This window comes from Schistocerca serialis, chromosome 9, assembly GCF_023864345.2.
Source record: "Schistocerca serialis cubense isolate TAMUIC-IGC-003099 chromosome 9, iqSchSeri2.2, whole genome shotgun sequence".
Classification (NCBI taxonomy): domain Eukaryota; kingdom Metazoa; phylum Arthropoda; class Insecta; order Orthoptera; family Acrididae; genus Schistocerca; species Schistocerca serialis.
The window spans coordinates 399,129,071-399,146,814 of NC_064646.1; the positions used below are offsets into that span (position 1 = coordinate 399,129,071).

General features: G+C 43.8%; 1 protein-coding gene across 1 annotated transcript in view; it reads left to right on the top strand.

The window, feature by feature from the left end:
- Positions 1-7,190: 7,190 nt before the first annotated feature.
- The window catches only part of LOC126419001 (tyramine receptor tyra-2), a 78,319-nt gene continuing 67,765 nt past the window's right edge, over positions 7,191-17,744 (top strand). The window contains exon 1 of the mRNA XM_050086050.1: positions 7,191-7,592. The gene's annotated coding sequence lies outside the window, so the exon portion shown is untranslated. The remainder of the gene's footprint in view (positions 7,593-17,744) is intronic.

The window sequence follows — 17,744 nt, forward strand, 5'->3', positions numbered from 1 at the left end:
AAGGACGTTTTTTTTTTTCCTCTGGAATAAAGCAACAGCTAAAAGGGGACCAGACGAAACAGAAAGCTGTTTAAAGATGTGTTTTGAAAAGAATGACATCAAAGGTGAAAAGTTGATTGCGTTTTCCGACAAATGTGGCGGACAGAACAAGAATGGGGCCTTAGTGGCGCTTTGGCTATACGTGTTAAAGTCTGGTCGTTCCAGATACATCGAGCACACCTTTCCTCAGGCTGGACATAGCATGCTACCCAGTGACAGAGACTTTGCTCAAGTGGAGAAAAATGTCACCTCACGTTATCAAAGTGTTTATGGACCTGATCATTGGGAAGAAGTTCTAAGAACATCCAAGCGACAGAAACCATTCAAGGTAGCTCGTATGACTCAAGAGTGTTTCTACAGATTCTCTTCACTGAAACAGCTGTTGCACCAACCACAAGCATCAACTGCTCCAAGCAAATTCCGTATCCGAAATTCTGTTCGGTTCGTATTTTCTGCTGAGCTACAAAGTCCCACCCCAACATTAATGTTTAGTGATACAAACAATGGTTGCCTAGAACCTATTGCCTTAACGTAGAAGACCTGCAAGCAGTTCTTTCCTGACAGAGCTTAAACCGAAATATTCTGGACCTCTTCCTGTTCTAATGTATACCATGATTAGTCAGCTTACTCCAAGCAGAAGGAGGTACTGCGCTTCAGCAACAAGAAGACGAAGAAGAGAGATGGACAATCACGTACTGAGAAAACAATGTTTTAAGTAAAATAATAATGTTAAGTAAATGCATTTAGAATAAAATGTTTTCATGTAAAAATAAAATGTTAAATAAGTGTATTGAGATTACAGTGTATCGAGTAAATAATGTTAAGTACGTATTTCTGAAATTTTGAAAAATATTTTTCGGGTTGATATTACATACTAAAAATATGTAACTACTGACGCTGTGTAATAAAGCAATGCTGTACCCGAAAAAAATATGATTTTGTATGTATTCCAGATATCTGATTTAGCACTCCGTCTTCAGGCCACAAGTGGCCTACTGGGACCATCCGACGGCCATGTCATCCTGAGTGGAGGATGCAGATAGGAGGGGCGTGCGGTCAGCACACCGCTCTTCCGGTCGTTATGATGGTATTCTTGACCGAAGCTGCTACTATTCGGTCGAGCAGCTCCTCAATTGGCATCACGAGGCTGAGTGCACCCCGAAAAATGGCAACAGTGCATGGCGGCCTGGATGGTCACCCATCCAAGTGCCGGCCACGCCCGACAGCGCTTAACTTCGATGATCGCATGGGAACCGGTGTACCCACTGCGACAAGGCAGTTGCCACTCAGATAACTGATTTATGGGATTTTATTAAAATATTTGTGGTACGTTTTCTGAGAACTATTGATTTGTCCCTTACCATTTTTTACTGCCGCGCCCTTCATATGTTTTTATATATCATAAGATGACGCTGCAGTAAATATATAAAATAAGCGCGTATTCGAATGCAGTGTTGAGTCAAAAGTTCAGGGCAATCGGTGAAGAGCTTTCGGAGATTTACCCTCAGCAATACCAACGCATTTTCCATAACTTGCATTACAAAGAGAGGGGGGGGGGGAGGGGGTTCTTTGTGCCCACCAAAAAAAATTAAAAAGAAATCGTCAATTGTCGTTGAATTATAGTAACTGCATATTCTTTAAAGAGGTACTGATTTGTAAGTTGGGTCCAGAACCTGAAAATACCTTGTAACACACACTCTTAGCAATATCAACGCATTTTCAATAAGGTGTACACCGACTTTATGACAGCCACAAGAACTATAAAAAGTACAAATTTCGTTACTGTTGTTGGCTTTTAGTCTCAACATAATTTTTAAAAGAGATATTGTTGTGTAAGTAAGATACTGAAGCAGGAAATACTGAATACGACCTTCATTGGGAAAAGTGACATCTACATCTACATTTATACTTCCCAAGCCACCAAACTGTGTGTGGCGGAGGGCACATTACGTGCCACTGTCATTGCCTCAAATGGCTCAAATGGCTCTGAGCACTACGGGACTTAACATCTGAGGTCATCAGTCCCCTAGAACTTAGAACTACTTACACCTAACTAACCTAAGGACATCACACACATCCATGCCTGAGGCAAGATTCGAACCTGCGACCGTAGCGGTCACGTGGTTCCAGTCTGAAGCGCCTAGAACCGCTCGGCCACACCGGTCGGCATCATTGCCTCCCTTTCCTGTTCCAGTCGTGTAGGGTTCGCGGGAAGAACGACTGCCGGAAAGCCTCCGTGCGCGCACGAATCTCTCTAATTTTACATTCGTGATCTCCTCGGGAGGTATAAGTAGGGGTAAGCAATATATTCGATACCTCATCCAGAAACGCACCCTCTCGAAACCTGGACAGCAAGCTACACCGAGATGCAGAGCGCCTCTCTTGCAGAGTCTGCCACTTGAGTCTGCGAAACATCTCCGTAACGCTGTTACGCTTACCGAATAACCCTCTCCTCTATGTCCTCTGTCAACCCGACCTGGTACGGATCCCACACTGATGAGCAATACTCAAGTATAGGTCGAACGAGTGTTTTATAAGCCACCTCCTTTGTTGATGGACTACATTTTCTAAGGACTCTCCCAATCATATAATCATACAATAAAGAATCCATCTTTCTATGTATTCGCTATACATTAGAATTGTCTATGTTAAGGGTCAGTTGCCACTCCCTGCACCAAGTGCCTATCCGCTGCAGATCTTCCTGCATTTCGCTGCAATTTTCTAATGCTGCAACTTCTATGTATACCACAGCATCATCCGCGAAAAGCAGCATGGAACTTCCGACACTATCTACTAGGTCATTTATATATATTTTGAAAAGTAATGGTCCCATGACACTCCCCTCTGGCACTTTAACGTCTGTAGACGTCTCTCCATTGAGAACAACAAGCTGTGTTCTGTTTGCTAAAAACTCTTCAATCCAGCCACACAGCTGGTCTGATATTCCGTAGGCTCTTACTTTGTTTATCAGGCGACAGTGCGGAGCTGTATCGAACGCCTTCCGAAAGTCAAGGAAAGTGGCATCTACCTGGGAGCCTGTATGTAATATTTTCTGGGTCTCATGAACAAATAAAGCGAGTTGGGTCTCACACGATCGCTGTTTCTGGAATCCATGTTGATTCCTACAGATTAGATTCCGGGTTTCCAGAAATGACATGATACGCGAGCAAAAAGCATGTTCTAAAATTCTAGAAAAGATCGATGTCAGAAAGATAGGCCTATAGTTTTGCGCATCTGCTCGACGACCCTTCTTTAAGACTCGGACAACCTGTGCTCTTTTCCAATCATTTGGAACCTTCCGTTCCTCTAGGTACACGGCTGTTAGAAAGGGGATAACTTCTTTCGCGTACTCTGTGTAGAATGGAATTGGTATCCCATCAGGATCTATTACTTGGACACTTATTTCGATGTCAGCCATTTTTTCGTTCGTGCGAGGATTTAGAGAAGGAACTGCAGTGCGGTCTCCCTCTGTGAAACAGCTTTGGAAAAAGGTGTTTAGTATTTCAGCTTTACGCGTGTCATCCTCTGTTTCAATGCCATCATCATCCCAGAGTGTCTGGATATGCTGTTTCGATCCACTTACTGATTTAACGTAAGACCAGAACTTTCTAGGATTTTCTGTCAAGTCGGTACATAGAAGTTTACTTTCGAATTCACTGAACACTTCACGCACAGCCCTCCTTACGCTAACTTTGCCATCGTTTAGCTTCTTTTTTTCTGCGAGGTTTTGGCTGTGTAGAAATTTGCAGTGAAGCTCTCTTTGCCTCCGCAGTAGTTTCCTAACTTTGTTGTTGAACCACGGTGGGTTTTTCCCGTCCCACACTGTTTTACTCGGCGCGTACTTGTGTAAAACGCATTTAACGATTGCCTTGAACTTTTTCCATAAACACTCAACATTGTCAGTGTCGGAATAGTAATCTTTAGTGATACAAACAACTGTCGCCTAGAACCTGTTGCCTTATCAGAAAGTAGGCCTGCAAGCAGTTCTTTCCTGACAGAGCTTAAACCGAAATATTATGGGCCTCTTCCTGTTCTAAGAGACATTCTCTCAAGCTTCATGTATACCATGATTGGTCAACTCACTCCAAGCAGAAGGAGGTACTGCGGTTCAGCAACAAGAAGACGAAGAAGAAAGATGGACAATCACGTACTGAGAAAACAATGTTTTAAGTAAAATAATAATGTTAAGTAAATGCGTTGAGAATAAAATGTTTTCATGTAAAAAATGTTAAGTAAGTGTGTTGAGATTACAATTTTTCGAGTAAATAATGTTAAGTACGTGTTTCTGAAATTTTGAAAAATGTTTTTCGAGTTGATATTACATACTAAAAATATGTAACTACTGACTCTGTGTAATAAAGCAATGCTGTACCCGAAAAAAAATATGGTTTTGTATGTATTTCAGATATCTGATTTACGGGATTTTATTAAAATATTTGTGGTACATATTCTCAAAAATGTTCAAATGTGTGTGAAATCTTATGGGACTTAACTGCTAGGGTCATCAGTACCTGAACTTACACACTACTTAACCTAAATTATACTAAAGACAAACACACACACCCATGCCCGAGGGAGGACTCGAGCCTCCGCCGGGACCAGCTACCATTTCTCAGAACTACTGATTTGTCCCTTACCATTTTTTACTGCCAAGCCCTTCATTTGTGTTTATATATCGAAAGAAGTAAATATATAAAATAAGCGCGTATTCGAATGCAGTGTTGAGTCAGAAGTTCAGGGCAATCGGTGAAGAACTTTCGGAGATTTAACTTCAGCAACACCAAGTCATTTTGGAAAACTTTCATTACCAAGGGAGGGGTGGGTTCTTTGTGCGCACCCCCAAACAATTTTAAAAAAAAAAAAAACAATGACAGTGCACGTAATGTGCCCTCCGCCACACACCGTTGGGTGGCTTGCGGAGTATAAATGTAGATGTAGATGTCACTTTTCCCAGTGAAGGTCGTATTCAGTATTTCCTGTTTCAGTATCTTACTTACACAACAATATCTCTTTTAAAAACTATATTGAGACTAAAAGTCAACAACAGTAACGAAATTTGTACTTTTTATGGTTTTTGTGGCGGTCATGAAGTCGGTATACACCTTACCGAAAATGCGTTTATATTGCTAAGAGTGTGTTACAAGGTATTTTCAGGTGTTGGACCCAACTCACAAATCAGCACCTCTTTAAAGAATATACAGTTACTATAATTCAACGACGTCGGCAGGACTCAACAGGACCAGCCATACCTCTGAGGATGTCCAACATAGTACTGGACGAAACGTTAGGAATAGAAGTATTCCATGGACCACGGCCATATAACCCGGAAGAATTATCAACAACAGGACTACTACTGAGACTTAAATTTTTCGGTTAATTTTAACAGCAAAATTTAAAAGACGTATGGAGTCTGGTAGAAGACTTGATTAGAAACAAGAAAAATATAAAGAAAATGACTAGACTACAAAAGTGGTCTTAAAGTGCCGCCCCCCCCCCTCCCCCCCCGGCCTCCTCCAACCTTGGTATTTCGAGCGCTGAGATTTTTAACGAACGAAGATTTACGTTTTTATTAATATGGATAGAGGTTTCTAGAATGACAGCACTTGCCCGCGAAAGGCAAAGATCCCGACTTCGAGTCTGGATCCGGCACACAGTTTTAATCTGCCAGGAAGTTCCATATCAGCGCACACTCCGCTGTAGAGTGAAAATTTACAGGGTGATTCAAAAAGAATACCACAACTTTAGGAATTTAAAACTCTGCAACGACAAAAGGCAGAGCTAAGCACTATCTGTCGGCGAATTAAGGGAGCTATAAAGTTTCATTTAGTTGTACATTTGTTCGCTTGAGGCGCTGTTGACTAGGCGTCAGCGTCAGTTGATGCTAAGATGGCGACCGCTCAACAGAAAGCTTTTTGTGTTATTGAGTACGGCAGAAGTGAATCGACGACAGTTGTTCAGCGTGCATTTCGAACGAAGTATGGTGTTAAACCTCCTGATAGGTGGTGTATTAAACGTTGGTATAAACAGTTTACAGAGAATGAGTGTTTGTGCAAAGGGAAAAGTTCTGGACGGCCGAGAACGAGTGATGAAAATGTAGCACGCATCCAGCAAGCATTTGTTCGCAGCCCAGGAAAATCGACTCGCAGAGCTAGCAGAGAGCTGCAAATTCCACAATCAACTGTATGGAGAGTCCTACGAAAAAGGTTAGTATCTGAACGTCAACTACCCGAGGCGATGGATCGGCCGCCAGGCAGCCCGTGACAGAGCACTTCATCACTGGCCTCCAAGAAGCCCTGATCTTACCCCCTGCGATTTTCTCTTATGGGGGTATGTTAAGGATATGGTGTTTCGGCCACCTCTCCCAGCCACCATTGATGATTTGAAACGAGAAATAACAGCAGCTATCCAAACTGTTACGCCTGATATGCTACAGAGAGTGTGGAACGAGTTGGAGTATCGGGTTGATATTGCTCGAGTGTCTGGAGGGGGCCATATTGAACATCTCTGAACTTGTTCTTGAGTGAAAAAAAAACCTTTTTAAATACTCTTTGTAATTATGTATAACAGAAGGTTATATTATGTTTCTTTCATTAAATACACATTTTTAAAGTTGTGGTATTCTTTCTGAATCACCCTGTATTTCTAGAAACAACCCCCAGGCTGTGGCTAAGCTATGTCTCCGCAATATCCTTTCTTCCAGGAGTGCTAGTTCTGCAAGGTTCGCAGGAGAGCTTCTGTGAAATGTGCAAGGCAGGAGACGAGGTACTGGCGGAATCAACAGCTGTGAGGACGGGGCGTGAGTCGTGCTTAGGTGAGCAGTCGGTAGAGCGCTTGCCCGCGAAAGGCAAAGGTCCCGAGTTCGAGTCTCGGTCCGACACACAATTTTAATCTGCCAGGAAGTTTCATAGATAGAGGTTTCCGAATATTAATGGCAAGCTCTGTAGCTGCATTCAAGGAGAGCATCGAAGTCACCAGCAGACGCGCGGCTTCCGCGAGAGAGATCTCCGCGCGAGTGCCAGTGGTGGAGCAGATAGGCAGTGTGGGGAGCTGGGAGCAGACCGGTCCCGCTCCCCCCCTCCACCGCGGCGGAGCCAGCCGGGGACAGCCGAGCGGCCGGTCTGTGATAAGCCGACGCGGCCGGCGGGCGCGCGCTCAGTCTGCCTCTGGTGTCCGCCAGTTGACGCGCCCAGTCGCTGCCGCGTGCGCCAACGTCTGCGGAGAGCCACCTGGAGCGCCAACACACACACACGCAGCACAACACGAGGCAGGCGTCTGCTGCTGCGGGCATCCACCATCACCTCACCTGCCGCTCCAGCTCCCCGTCTGTAGGTGACGTCCGTGTAAATGGGCGGTTGCGATGTCGATGACAGCTCGGTGTCCGAGCGAGTGCCTGTCGAACGCGAGACACGAGTGCGTGTGTAAAAATCTGCGCCGATTCAAACTGAGACCACTGGACTGAACGGTGTTTACGAAGTGAACCCCCGCTACGTTTACCACGGAGGAAACTACGCTCCACTCGGCGCCCACAGTGACTGAGCCACCGACGATATTAGGTGAGTACGGCAAAATTGGCGCTCCAGCTACCCGCACGCTTTTTGTTGCATTGTTCGCTGGGCGCAACAAGGGGAACGCTGTTGCCGCAGCAACCTGCTAAGCGAAGTGAAAGTTTTCAGTCTAAATGTAGAAATGAACGCCCCAAGGCCCACGCTTACGGGCCTTGCAGTGCGATTCGGGACTGACTAACCGTTCTTTCCCGGTTGATTATCTCAGGTCCTTCCTTTTAACCGCAAGTGTGTTCTTCAAACACGTATCAGAAGTAGCGCTTTAGTTTGTCCTCACAGCTGTTTCAGAATCGGTTGCGGATGCCTGACAAGTTACCCGTTGAAAGTTCAAATTCATTATGAAACACAAGGCTCTGGGTTTTGTTTATATTTATGAAAGTCATATGTTGCGTGCAAACTTACGTAATTTATTAGGTCAAACCAATCAAATCGAGCTCTCCTTAAAATTTTAGACAAATTTCTTAGTGTTTCATGTGTAACAACCATTATTTAAATATCTAGCTCAGGCATCTGATCTCTGACAATAACAACGATTTGTTATCTGTACCTTTAAAACTACGGCGTCTAAAGACGGACGTGACAGTTTCCAAACTTTTTTTTTTTTTTTTTTTTTTTTAGTTCATGAGTTTCATAAGACTAACAATTAAAGAAATGTTGTCTGTCTGTCAAATTTTGTTAACACGCGCTTGCTTCTATGTGACAACCCTCTCACCAGTGTCCTCTTACCATAATTCCAGAAAAAACGCATATCACAACACGCTGCTTTCTGTGTGTTAGTACTGCCCTCTGTGTTTTCGAAAATGCACTGCGCACAAAAATATTAAACAGCTAGCGAAGCAACCGGTTGTTTTTTATTATTACTGTACTCGCCAAGACGTAGTAGTAGTAGTAGTAGTAGTAGTAGTTTTCGAAGCTCTGTGCCCAACTTCTGTGAAGCAAACTGTGTTTGTTATGTTTCACTCAGTATAATTGTCCCTCGCTATCACTGTTTTTATTTATTTTTTAATATGGTCCAGCCTCATGGAAGAGACAGAATGCGTGTTAGTGAATTCTGTCATGTGAGAAGTGCATTGCGTGTGTTGTAGATATTACTTGGCTTTTTTTTTCTTTTTTTTATGACTCTCTCAAATGATTTAAGGTTGTGAACGTATCAGTACCTGCCAAAACATAAAATGTGTACTAATAGACAAAGTAAATTTCTAGAATGACTCCATGGTCATTGTGATCTTCGTGAATGATACTGTCTATACCGCTTAATAATACTTCTAATTCTTTACTGGAAAATTTCATGACCTGTGTTGGCCAGTCCGAAACGATTACCTGTAGAACAAAGTTCAGCATCGAACTACACTGTAACTTACGGCCGTCAGTACTGTGATCAAAACGGTAATTGATCTGCACAGCATCATCAGCGAAACTTGCGTTATGATTTTCATTGCTACTGTTGCAGCCTCCCCTTGTGCAATTCAGTCCATTTTGCGTCTTTTCCTAGACTTTGAACTATGTCCGGCTTGATGTTTACCAACATCATGGTTTCCCCTGTACTGTAATTGCTTTCTCTGCCATTTACGGTTTTTTCCCTCTTTACATCATACCTCTCTTCTTGTTTACCGGCGCCTTCAAACACTGTACTGCTACTCTGTAAATTATACGTTTATAGTCGTAACAAGCGGTCTTGCCTCCCCACAATAACTGACAACTCGTAGCATTCAATGAATGCCACTTTCCCTAAACAAAATAGGCATTTATTTAGCTTCACGTAGCAATATGACTGTTCGAAACTCATTCCGAAAAACAAAGCCAAGTAGCGAATATAGCATCGCTTTACGGTATGCAGTGGTCGCTAAAATTTATGCAGGCATGGTTCGCTAGAACCCTAATAATTAACAACATTAAACCTTGATGTAGATAGTGCGTATCCCCTACTTGTGATTCCGAATTGTGAGATGATTTACCTAGTCATTTACTTTGGTACCTACAGTGAAAAGTGACAGAATCGGAATAAAATTTGTATCGGGAAGGGGGGGAGCAATGTAGAGTATCTGCTAAAAAAAAGTATAGCACTATTTGTAAGTCTCAGAGTTGTTGGGTTTGTCTTGTGAAGCCTGCTGAGAGTGTAATACATAGTTTTCCTAACTTTTGCGACGCCTTACATTATCTTGTTCAGGTCAACTGCAATAGATTGGCCTCCAAGGCTCACCAACTTCAAGCGGAAGAGGGGTAGAACAACAGATGCAAAACTTTCCACGTTCCACAGGAAAAGGGAGTGATTATTTTTTCTGGCCTTGGTGCCCCTGCAATTTTCTTCTTCAGTCCTTTGTGCAGGACGGTGGTTACTGCGCAACTTTGCCCTTCGCATTGCTGGATTTTCCATGCATAACCTTTTCTCGTTCAGTTTTTTTCCTGTCAAAGTTATGCTACCAAAATTCTCAACGAAAGCAGGCACATCGATAAAAGAAAATATCCTTGGCAATTACCATGATGGAATCACCCAGGAATTTGGCATTTGTGTGTACCGAGTAAGTATAGAAAGGGTCAGAATCCTTAGTTATGTTATCTTCTCGGTTACTTGCATTTTCATCTTATCTGTAATAGTCACTACCGCGTATCTCGAAACTTTACAAATTCTCACTAAAAACTGCCTTGCCACGGTTGTTGGGTTCATTCGCACCTTGCGTCGTCGGTTCGAGAAACATGAACTCCTCACCATTTTTTCTATTAGCAGATATTAACTTCGAAACTAAAATAAAACTTAAAAATTGATTCTTATACTTCGGCGAAATTTTAAAGCCCAGTGGTTTTTAATGCCAATTTGCTACTTTAACAATAATAAAAATGTCTTGTGTTTGCAAATCTATTTGTCCCCTTTATTTTCGCTATGGACTCTTTGTTATTGTAAACACGTCCATGACTAGAATCTTGTCTTTATTTCAGAATGAACTTCAAAACAAATGTAATGTCACTTTTTTCCCTCTGTGTGTGAAGTATTACTTAGAATCTAACTACTGGTTTCAAATAAGCTCTGCATTTTTTAAAATTATTTAACGTGTGTCATAGTACTGCAAACTGTCTTCAGGGAGCTTTATCATTTGTACATTCAGAACCAACGCTCTACGAGTACTCATGTAAGAGAAATGAAGAAAAGATGGAGATATAGCCATCAACCTAAAAAGGAGGCTTAATATTTTAGAGTCTAAACTTGAGACACTGGGGAAACTTGCATTTGAAGCAAATGATGTTCAAATTGCCGTCTGGTCGATTAAAGATAATATTGTGATGGTTCCTTTGTATGGCATACAGCCAGTTTTCTTGGCCTATTCCAGAATGTACTAATCTTCTGTCTATCCTTTCTCCCCTTTTTGCTTTCCCTCCCCTCTCCCCCTTTTTGCTTTCCCTCCCCTCTCCCCCTTTTTTGTGTTCCCTCCCCTCTCCCCCTTTTTTGCGTTCCCTCCCCTCTCCCCCTTTTTTGCGTTCCCTCCCCTCTCCCCCTTTTTTGCGTTCCCTCCCCTCTCCCCCTTTTTTGCGTTCCCTCCCCTCTCCCCCTTTTTTGCGTTCCCTCCCCTCTCCCCCTTTTTTGCGTTCCCTCCCCTCTCCCCCTTTTTTGCGTTCCCTCCCCTCTCCCCCTTTTTCGCGTTCCCTCCCCTCTCCCCCTTTTTTGCTTTCGCTCCCCTCTCCCCCTTTTTTGCTTTCGCTCCCCTCTCCCCCTTTTTTGCTTTCGCTCCCCTCTCCCCCTTTTTTGCTTTCGCTCCCCTCTCCCCCTTTTTTGCTTTCGCTCCCCTCTCCCCCTTTTTTGCTTTCGCTCCCCTCTCCCCCTTTTTTGCTTTCGCTCCCCTCTTCGTTCTCTTCTGTACACATAAATTCCAAATTCCTGGGTGTTTCCTCCCTATCTTTGGGCGACTGGAAATATAGGTTCGCTATTCTGAACAAGCAAGCTGTAACTGTGATGCTTTTATGAATTTGATCATACCATGAAAGAGGATGTCAATAGCATTAAGGCTCGTTATTGCCTCTTTGCCATGATCCATCTATTAAAATCAGACCTGACCTTGCTGCTTGGGAAGGGCCGTTAGATAATCGAAAACTGAACAAAATGGGAGCTCGTGCGACATCTTTTCCACATCCCAACGCCCACACTCCTCTTAGATATGGGAAACACTTTTGATCACGGAAGCATAGTAATGACGAATGAATTAAGTTTCCCGATACAAATGTGAGAGTAGAGTTCGAAGAAAACCGCCAAGTGCTGAAACACAAGCACAAAAGATTTCCCTCAACGCGCACCTGGTAACGTGCAAGAAGTTGGAATGGAATGCACGCATTGCAGCTGTATCAGGGTTCCCCCGCTCCGTCACACTTGAAAGAGCAACAGACTCGCCAGTCTTGGTCAGTGAATAGGCGACAGAGCGTTCTCCGCGATGCAAAGTGAGGGAGACGGCGAACACTGCTGTCCGGCCAGATTATCTTCGCTGGTCAGCATATTTCCGATTCCCCTCTTGTAATGCTCTTCGAATTGACGAAAGTCGGGGAGCGTTACAGTATCCTTGATACCAGCAGGCGGTAGCTAGAAAAATACGGATTTCCGCCCAAGAATTGTGGTTAAAATGGTACAAAGAAGAGCCGTTAATATTTGGACTCGTACATCAGTCACCATTGTGCTGTCGCAAGGGAAGCTAAATTAATTCACACGGTTGAACTAGTATCTGTTACTTAATACTTGCACTACTTCACTGCATCGCAATGAAAAATGGCATACGAAACATTAAGTATAGCATAGTCTGTGATCTTCCATCTGCGTCTACCGAAAATGAAGATTAATTCTCTACTGGTACACCCTTCTCCATATTGGACTGTGACGTAGTTTATCCGTTTACAGAAAATTTAAAGCACCTTAAGACAAGATCACTGTGACCTTCCTCCAGGTAGAATCATTAAGTGCCGCTCTTACTAAGCCTTTCCCCTTAGTTCAACGACCTCTTAAAACCATTCCTTCCATTTTGTTTTCTATCGGTCAATACTCATATAGAAAGAAAAATTTCGAAAGTTGAAGAAAGGTTCCCTGTGTGATAAATATGATGTGGCTGAAGCTGATTGCAGCAGAGTGCTGAGTTCTTGTAAAACGACTGGCTGAAACATAATGGTGGACCAAGAAGCACGTGGTGAACACACTACTCAGCGCACGACGAGAGCTGACAGACGATTGGCTTTAATCTCCATTTACGCAGACAGACTTTTTTGTCTGTATCGACTACTTTTGGTAATGTGAGTCCACTGCAGCATCCCTGTACAGGCTCTCGTCTGTCACGACTCATCGTTTTTGTTAGCACTTCCACGTCAAAACTGCGCATGTTGTGAGGCCTGTTTGCTGTGTAGTTTGTAAACAGAATGGTGGTCAAAATATAGAATTAAGGAACTAAGAGGGTCAGTGATGTTTACTAATGATCTAAGAAAAGTTCATGAGTTGGATGGTAAATTCTACACACGGATGATAAATGAAAGGACAGGAAAAGTTACAATTGAAAGAAAACAGCCCTCGGTCACTATTTTTAACGAATTAACAGGGTTTCAACACTGCTGGTCTATAACATGGTCACAGAATTATGACTAAAAACGTATGATACAGAGTATAAGTACAGAATCATCGTGATAGACTGGCAATACTTATTTCATTTATAAAATAATAAATATGCCAAAAGGGCCTTAGTCACAAAGATATTTAAGATAAAAAAATTGTGATGGCGAGCCACTAAGGGCTGCTCGTTACTGGAGCGGTTACAGGTTGCAAACGGACAACAGTTTTTTATCTTAAATACCTTTGTGACTAATGCCCTTTTGGCATATTTATTATTTTATAAATGTCATAAGTACTGCCAGTCTTTCACGATGATTCTGTACTTATACTCTGTATGATACGTTATTAGTCATAATTCTATGACCATGTTACAGACCATTCTTTGATTTAAATTCTGAGGCACACACTCCTAGCAGTGTTGAAACCCGGTTAATTCGTTAAAAATAGTGACCGAGGGCTGTTTTCTTTCAATTGTAAGTATTCACGGTCTCTGATCTTGCAACCATGTACAATATTTTACGACAGGGAAAGTGTTGGCCAAGCATTTCAAAACATCAGCATCCATTTACTCGGCAAGATATAAAGGTACACACACATTCAGAAACGTTTATAATGCAGTAAAGAGTCTATTTACTTTATCCTTTGTATCTCGTTTTCTTTCTACTTGCCAAATAACTTCGAAAGGGTATTTTCCTAATTCCTTAGATTTGGTTTTTGCACTGTTGGTGTAATTTTCATTAAAATGTTTTCCGGCTACTTAGCTTTTATTTATGTATTTTCCACATATTACAAGTAACTTATTAATCAGATATTTGACCTTCTTACAGCAGAAAACTAGTAGAAAAGATATGAAGTCCTTATGCAGCTTCTGCAATGAGTCACGGAACAGAGCAAACAAAAAGACGAAGATCAAGAAGAGATAAAAGCATAATCCATAACATCAGTGAGCGCAGCGAGAATAAGTTAGCAGACGGGTCCAGAAAAACCTATTACACCGTAAGCACATTCTGCAGCATTGATTGTCTAGACTGTCGAATTCTAGACACACTCAGTGGTGTCAATTGGTAATTCTCGTCCGTGACGCATCGCGACGTTGTTGGTGGCCGGTTTACACGCGCCCACCACGAAGAGCTGATTTTGACCAGAAAGTCACTCGTGTAAAAAGGGCTTCAGTTCGAAAACGTTTATGAGCTGGATACATCTTCAAATAGCTGACAGAGTGCCTTTCAGTCTTAACGTTCCTCCCTGTTACAGGGAGGCGAAAGCATGCGCGACGCTTGAAGGCCCGCCCACTTTCTAAAGCCCTCCGCTACACACACACACACACACACACACACACACACACACAGTGGGCCCAAGGCGGGAAGAATGCTCGTCCCCGATTCGAGGCGGCTCGGTCTCCGTGTATACCTCCGCCGCCGCCGAGCCTGCCGCGTCCAGAATACGCAATCAACCGGACGGTCGGTCGGCTGTGGAAGTAGGAGGCAGTTCGCCGTTACGTGGCCTCTCCAGCCTGAACCAGATCGCCGTACGCTGCTGGAGCGCTGGAATCTCCAAGCCGACCTGTTCGGACGCCTCAGGGAAGTCTGACGCCATAGGTGGTGCCTGTCGTCGTAGCTCGCGTGTTTCCCCACCCCGGGAAGGTTCTGCCTCGGTGGATGGGAACACGGGGAGGTCGGAATTAGCTCGCAGGCACTGAAATGACCGCTGCCAGTCACGTAATAGTAGTGCTTCCGCCTGCGCATAATAGCACGCCGCATGGCCACCGGAGGGGGAAGATGATACTGTATTTGCGATTGTTTGATTCGAAGGGCAGAGTTCTCTTTAAAGGCGCCATTCCGCCTCTTCCCACAAACTCGAGGAACCTGTATGTACCGGGTGATCAAAATGTCAGTATAAATTTGAAAACTTAATAAACCACGGAATAATGTAGATAGAGAGGTACAAATTGACACGCGTGCTTGGAATCACATGGGGTTATACTAGAAGCAAAAAAATAGAAACGTTCAAAAAATGTGTGACAGATGGCGCTTGATCTGATCAGAGTAGCAATAATTAGCATAACAAAGTAAGACAAAGCAAAGATGATGTTCTTTACAGGAAATGCTCAATATGTCCCCCATCATTCCTCAACAATAGCTGTAGTCGAGGAATTATGTTGTGAACAGCACTGTAAAGCATATCCGGAGCTATGGTGAGGCATTGGCGTCGGATGTTGTCTTTCAGCATCCCTAGAGATGTCGGTCGATCACGATACACTTGCGACTTCAGGTAACCCCAAAGCCAATAACTGCACGCAATGAGGTCTAGGGACCTGGGAGGCCAAGCTTGACTAAAGTGGCGGCTGAGCACACGATCATCACCCAACGACGCGCGCTAGAGATCTTTCAGGCGTCTAGTAATATAGGATGGAGCGCCATCCTGCATAAACATCGTACGTTCCAGCAGGTGTTTATCACCTAGGCTGGGGATGATGCGATTCTGTAACATATCGGCGTACCTCTCACCCGTCACGGTAGCAGTTACAAAACCAGATTCACGCATTTCCTCGAAGAAAAAAGGCCCGATAACGGTAGATGTGGTAACGTGACTTTCTCGTCGTGCAGTGGAGTTTCCACGACAGTTCTAGGATTTTCGATAGCCCAAATTCTGCAGTTGTGGGCGTTGACAGACTCTCGGAGAGTGAAATGAGCTTCGTCGGTCCACAACACGTTACTCTACCAATCGTCATCTTCCGCCATCTTTTGAAACGCCCACACCGCAAATGCCCTCCGCTTCACTAAATCGCCAGGTAACAGTTCATGATGCCGATGGATTTTGTACGGATAGCATCGGAGGGTGCGCCTAAGTGCCAACCAAACAGTAGTGTATGGAATGCCAGAGCGACGTGCGACTGCACGAGCGCTGACTTCCACGTGCATAGACGAGCCCACTACAGTCTCCATTTCTTCCTGAACTGTCTCAGCAGCATTACGCCTTGTGCTCGGTCGGCCTCTACGGGGTCTATCGTCTAAACAACCGGTGGCTTCGAACTTCGAAATCATTCTCGCCACAGCTGCATTTGTCAACGGACCTTTACCCGTTCCAGTCCCTATAGTGATAGGATCGTAACGCTGAACTAGCACATTCCCCATTCTGATAATACAGCTTCACTAAAAGCGCATTTTCAGGTAACGTCAACATGCTGCGACTGCTGGCGCATCTGATTCTCTCTCTCAATACAGCTCGTTTTATACACGATTGTCATGCGCAGTCACTGTCGTTTTGCTGTCCAGCGCCATCTGTCTGACATTTTGTTAACTTTGTTTGTTTTTTTTTTTGTTCTAATAAAACCCCATGTCATTCCAAGCATGTGCGTCAATTTTTACCTCTCTATCTACATTATTCCGTGGTTTACTAACTTTTCAAATTTATACTGACTTTTTGATCACCCGGTATATTACCTTCGCCGAGTTATATTCCATAGGCTGGGGAGTTCGGCAGTTTTCGTCACAAAAAGAGTCTGAATTTTTCCGCCCAGTAATTTCCGGGTGGTGCTCGGTATCGACCTGGTGACTGCAGCGCTGTGGCCGTTTGATGTTGCGAGCACTTGCACTCACGGCGCCCTGCGTTACGAGGCGGTCGTAAAGGCGGGCTGCGGCGCGGCGCCCACGCGGCTGAAAAGCGGCGCCCGCCGCCAGCACTCCCCCTAGCCTTAACGACCGGCGGCGGCTGTGGCTGCGGCTGCCGAGGGCGAGGTCGGGGGAACGGCCGCCAGCCACTGCCAATGCCGGCGGGCCGCGTCCCGGCCGCCGAGCCGAACCCCGCTCCCTCCGTGCGCCCGCGCTTTCCGTCTCCCCCAGCCCCATTACCTCGCCCTGCTACCATCTCATTACGTATTTTTCGCGGTGCTGAAATATCGTGTCAGCAATCGAGTCTGCAGAAGCAGATTATCGTTGTCATTTCAACAAATGTCGCTGCAATTGATTTTGTCTATACGTACACTACTGGCCATTAAAATTGCTACACCACGAAGATGACGTGCTACAGACAGGAAGAAGATTCTGTGATATGCAAATGATTAGCTCTTCAGAGCATTCACACAAGGTTGGCGCCGGTGGCGACACCTACAACGTGCTGACATAGGGGAAGTTAAATAAAATATGGCGGTTCAGTCTTCGATTGCTATTCTTTATTTTGAATTACCGGTTTCGGGCTAGCTGCCCATCTTCAGATCTGTTAGACAAAGTTAAAAATGTAATTAATAAGAGAGATACAGTTAGTGATAGAAATATCTTAGTTTACAAAAAGAAATTTTGGAACGTATTAAATGCCAACATACCATATATTGTAGTTACAGAGTAACTTGTCCGTACAGAACACTCGGTTCACTGTCATAAGTAAAGTAAATTTCAATCTGTTAAAACCTTATATCGCAGTTTTTAAGAGTAACCTGATTGGTAACAGTAAAAAGTGCCCTCTACCTATAACAATTGTGCATCTGTTATTATTTCACCGTATATATTAATGGGGAACATTCTTTTTAATAATTTATTACCTTAAAAATTGTTTTATTAAAAAGAATATTAACCATT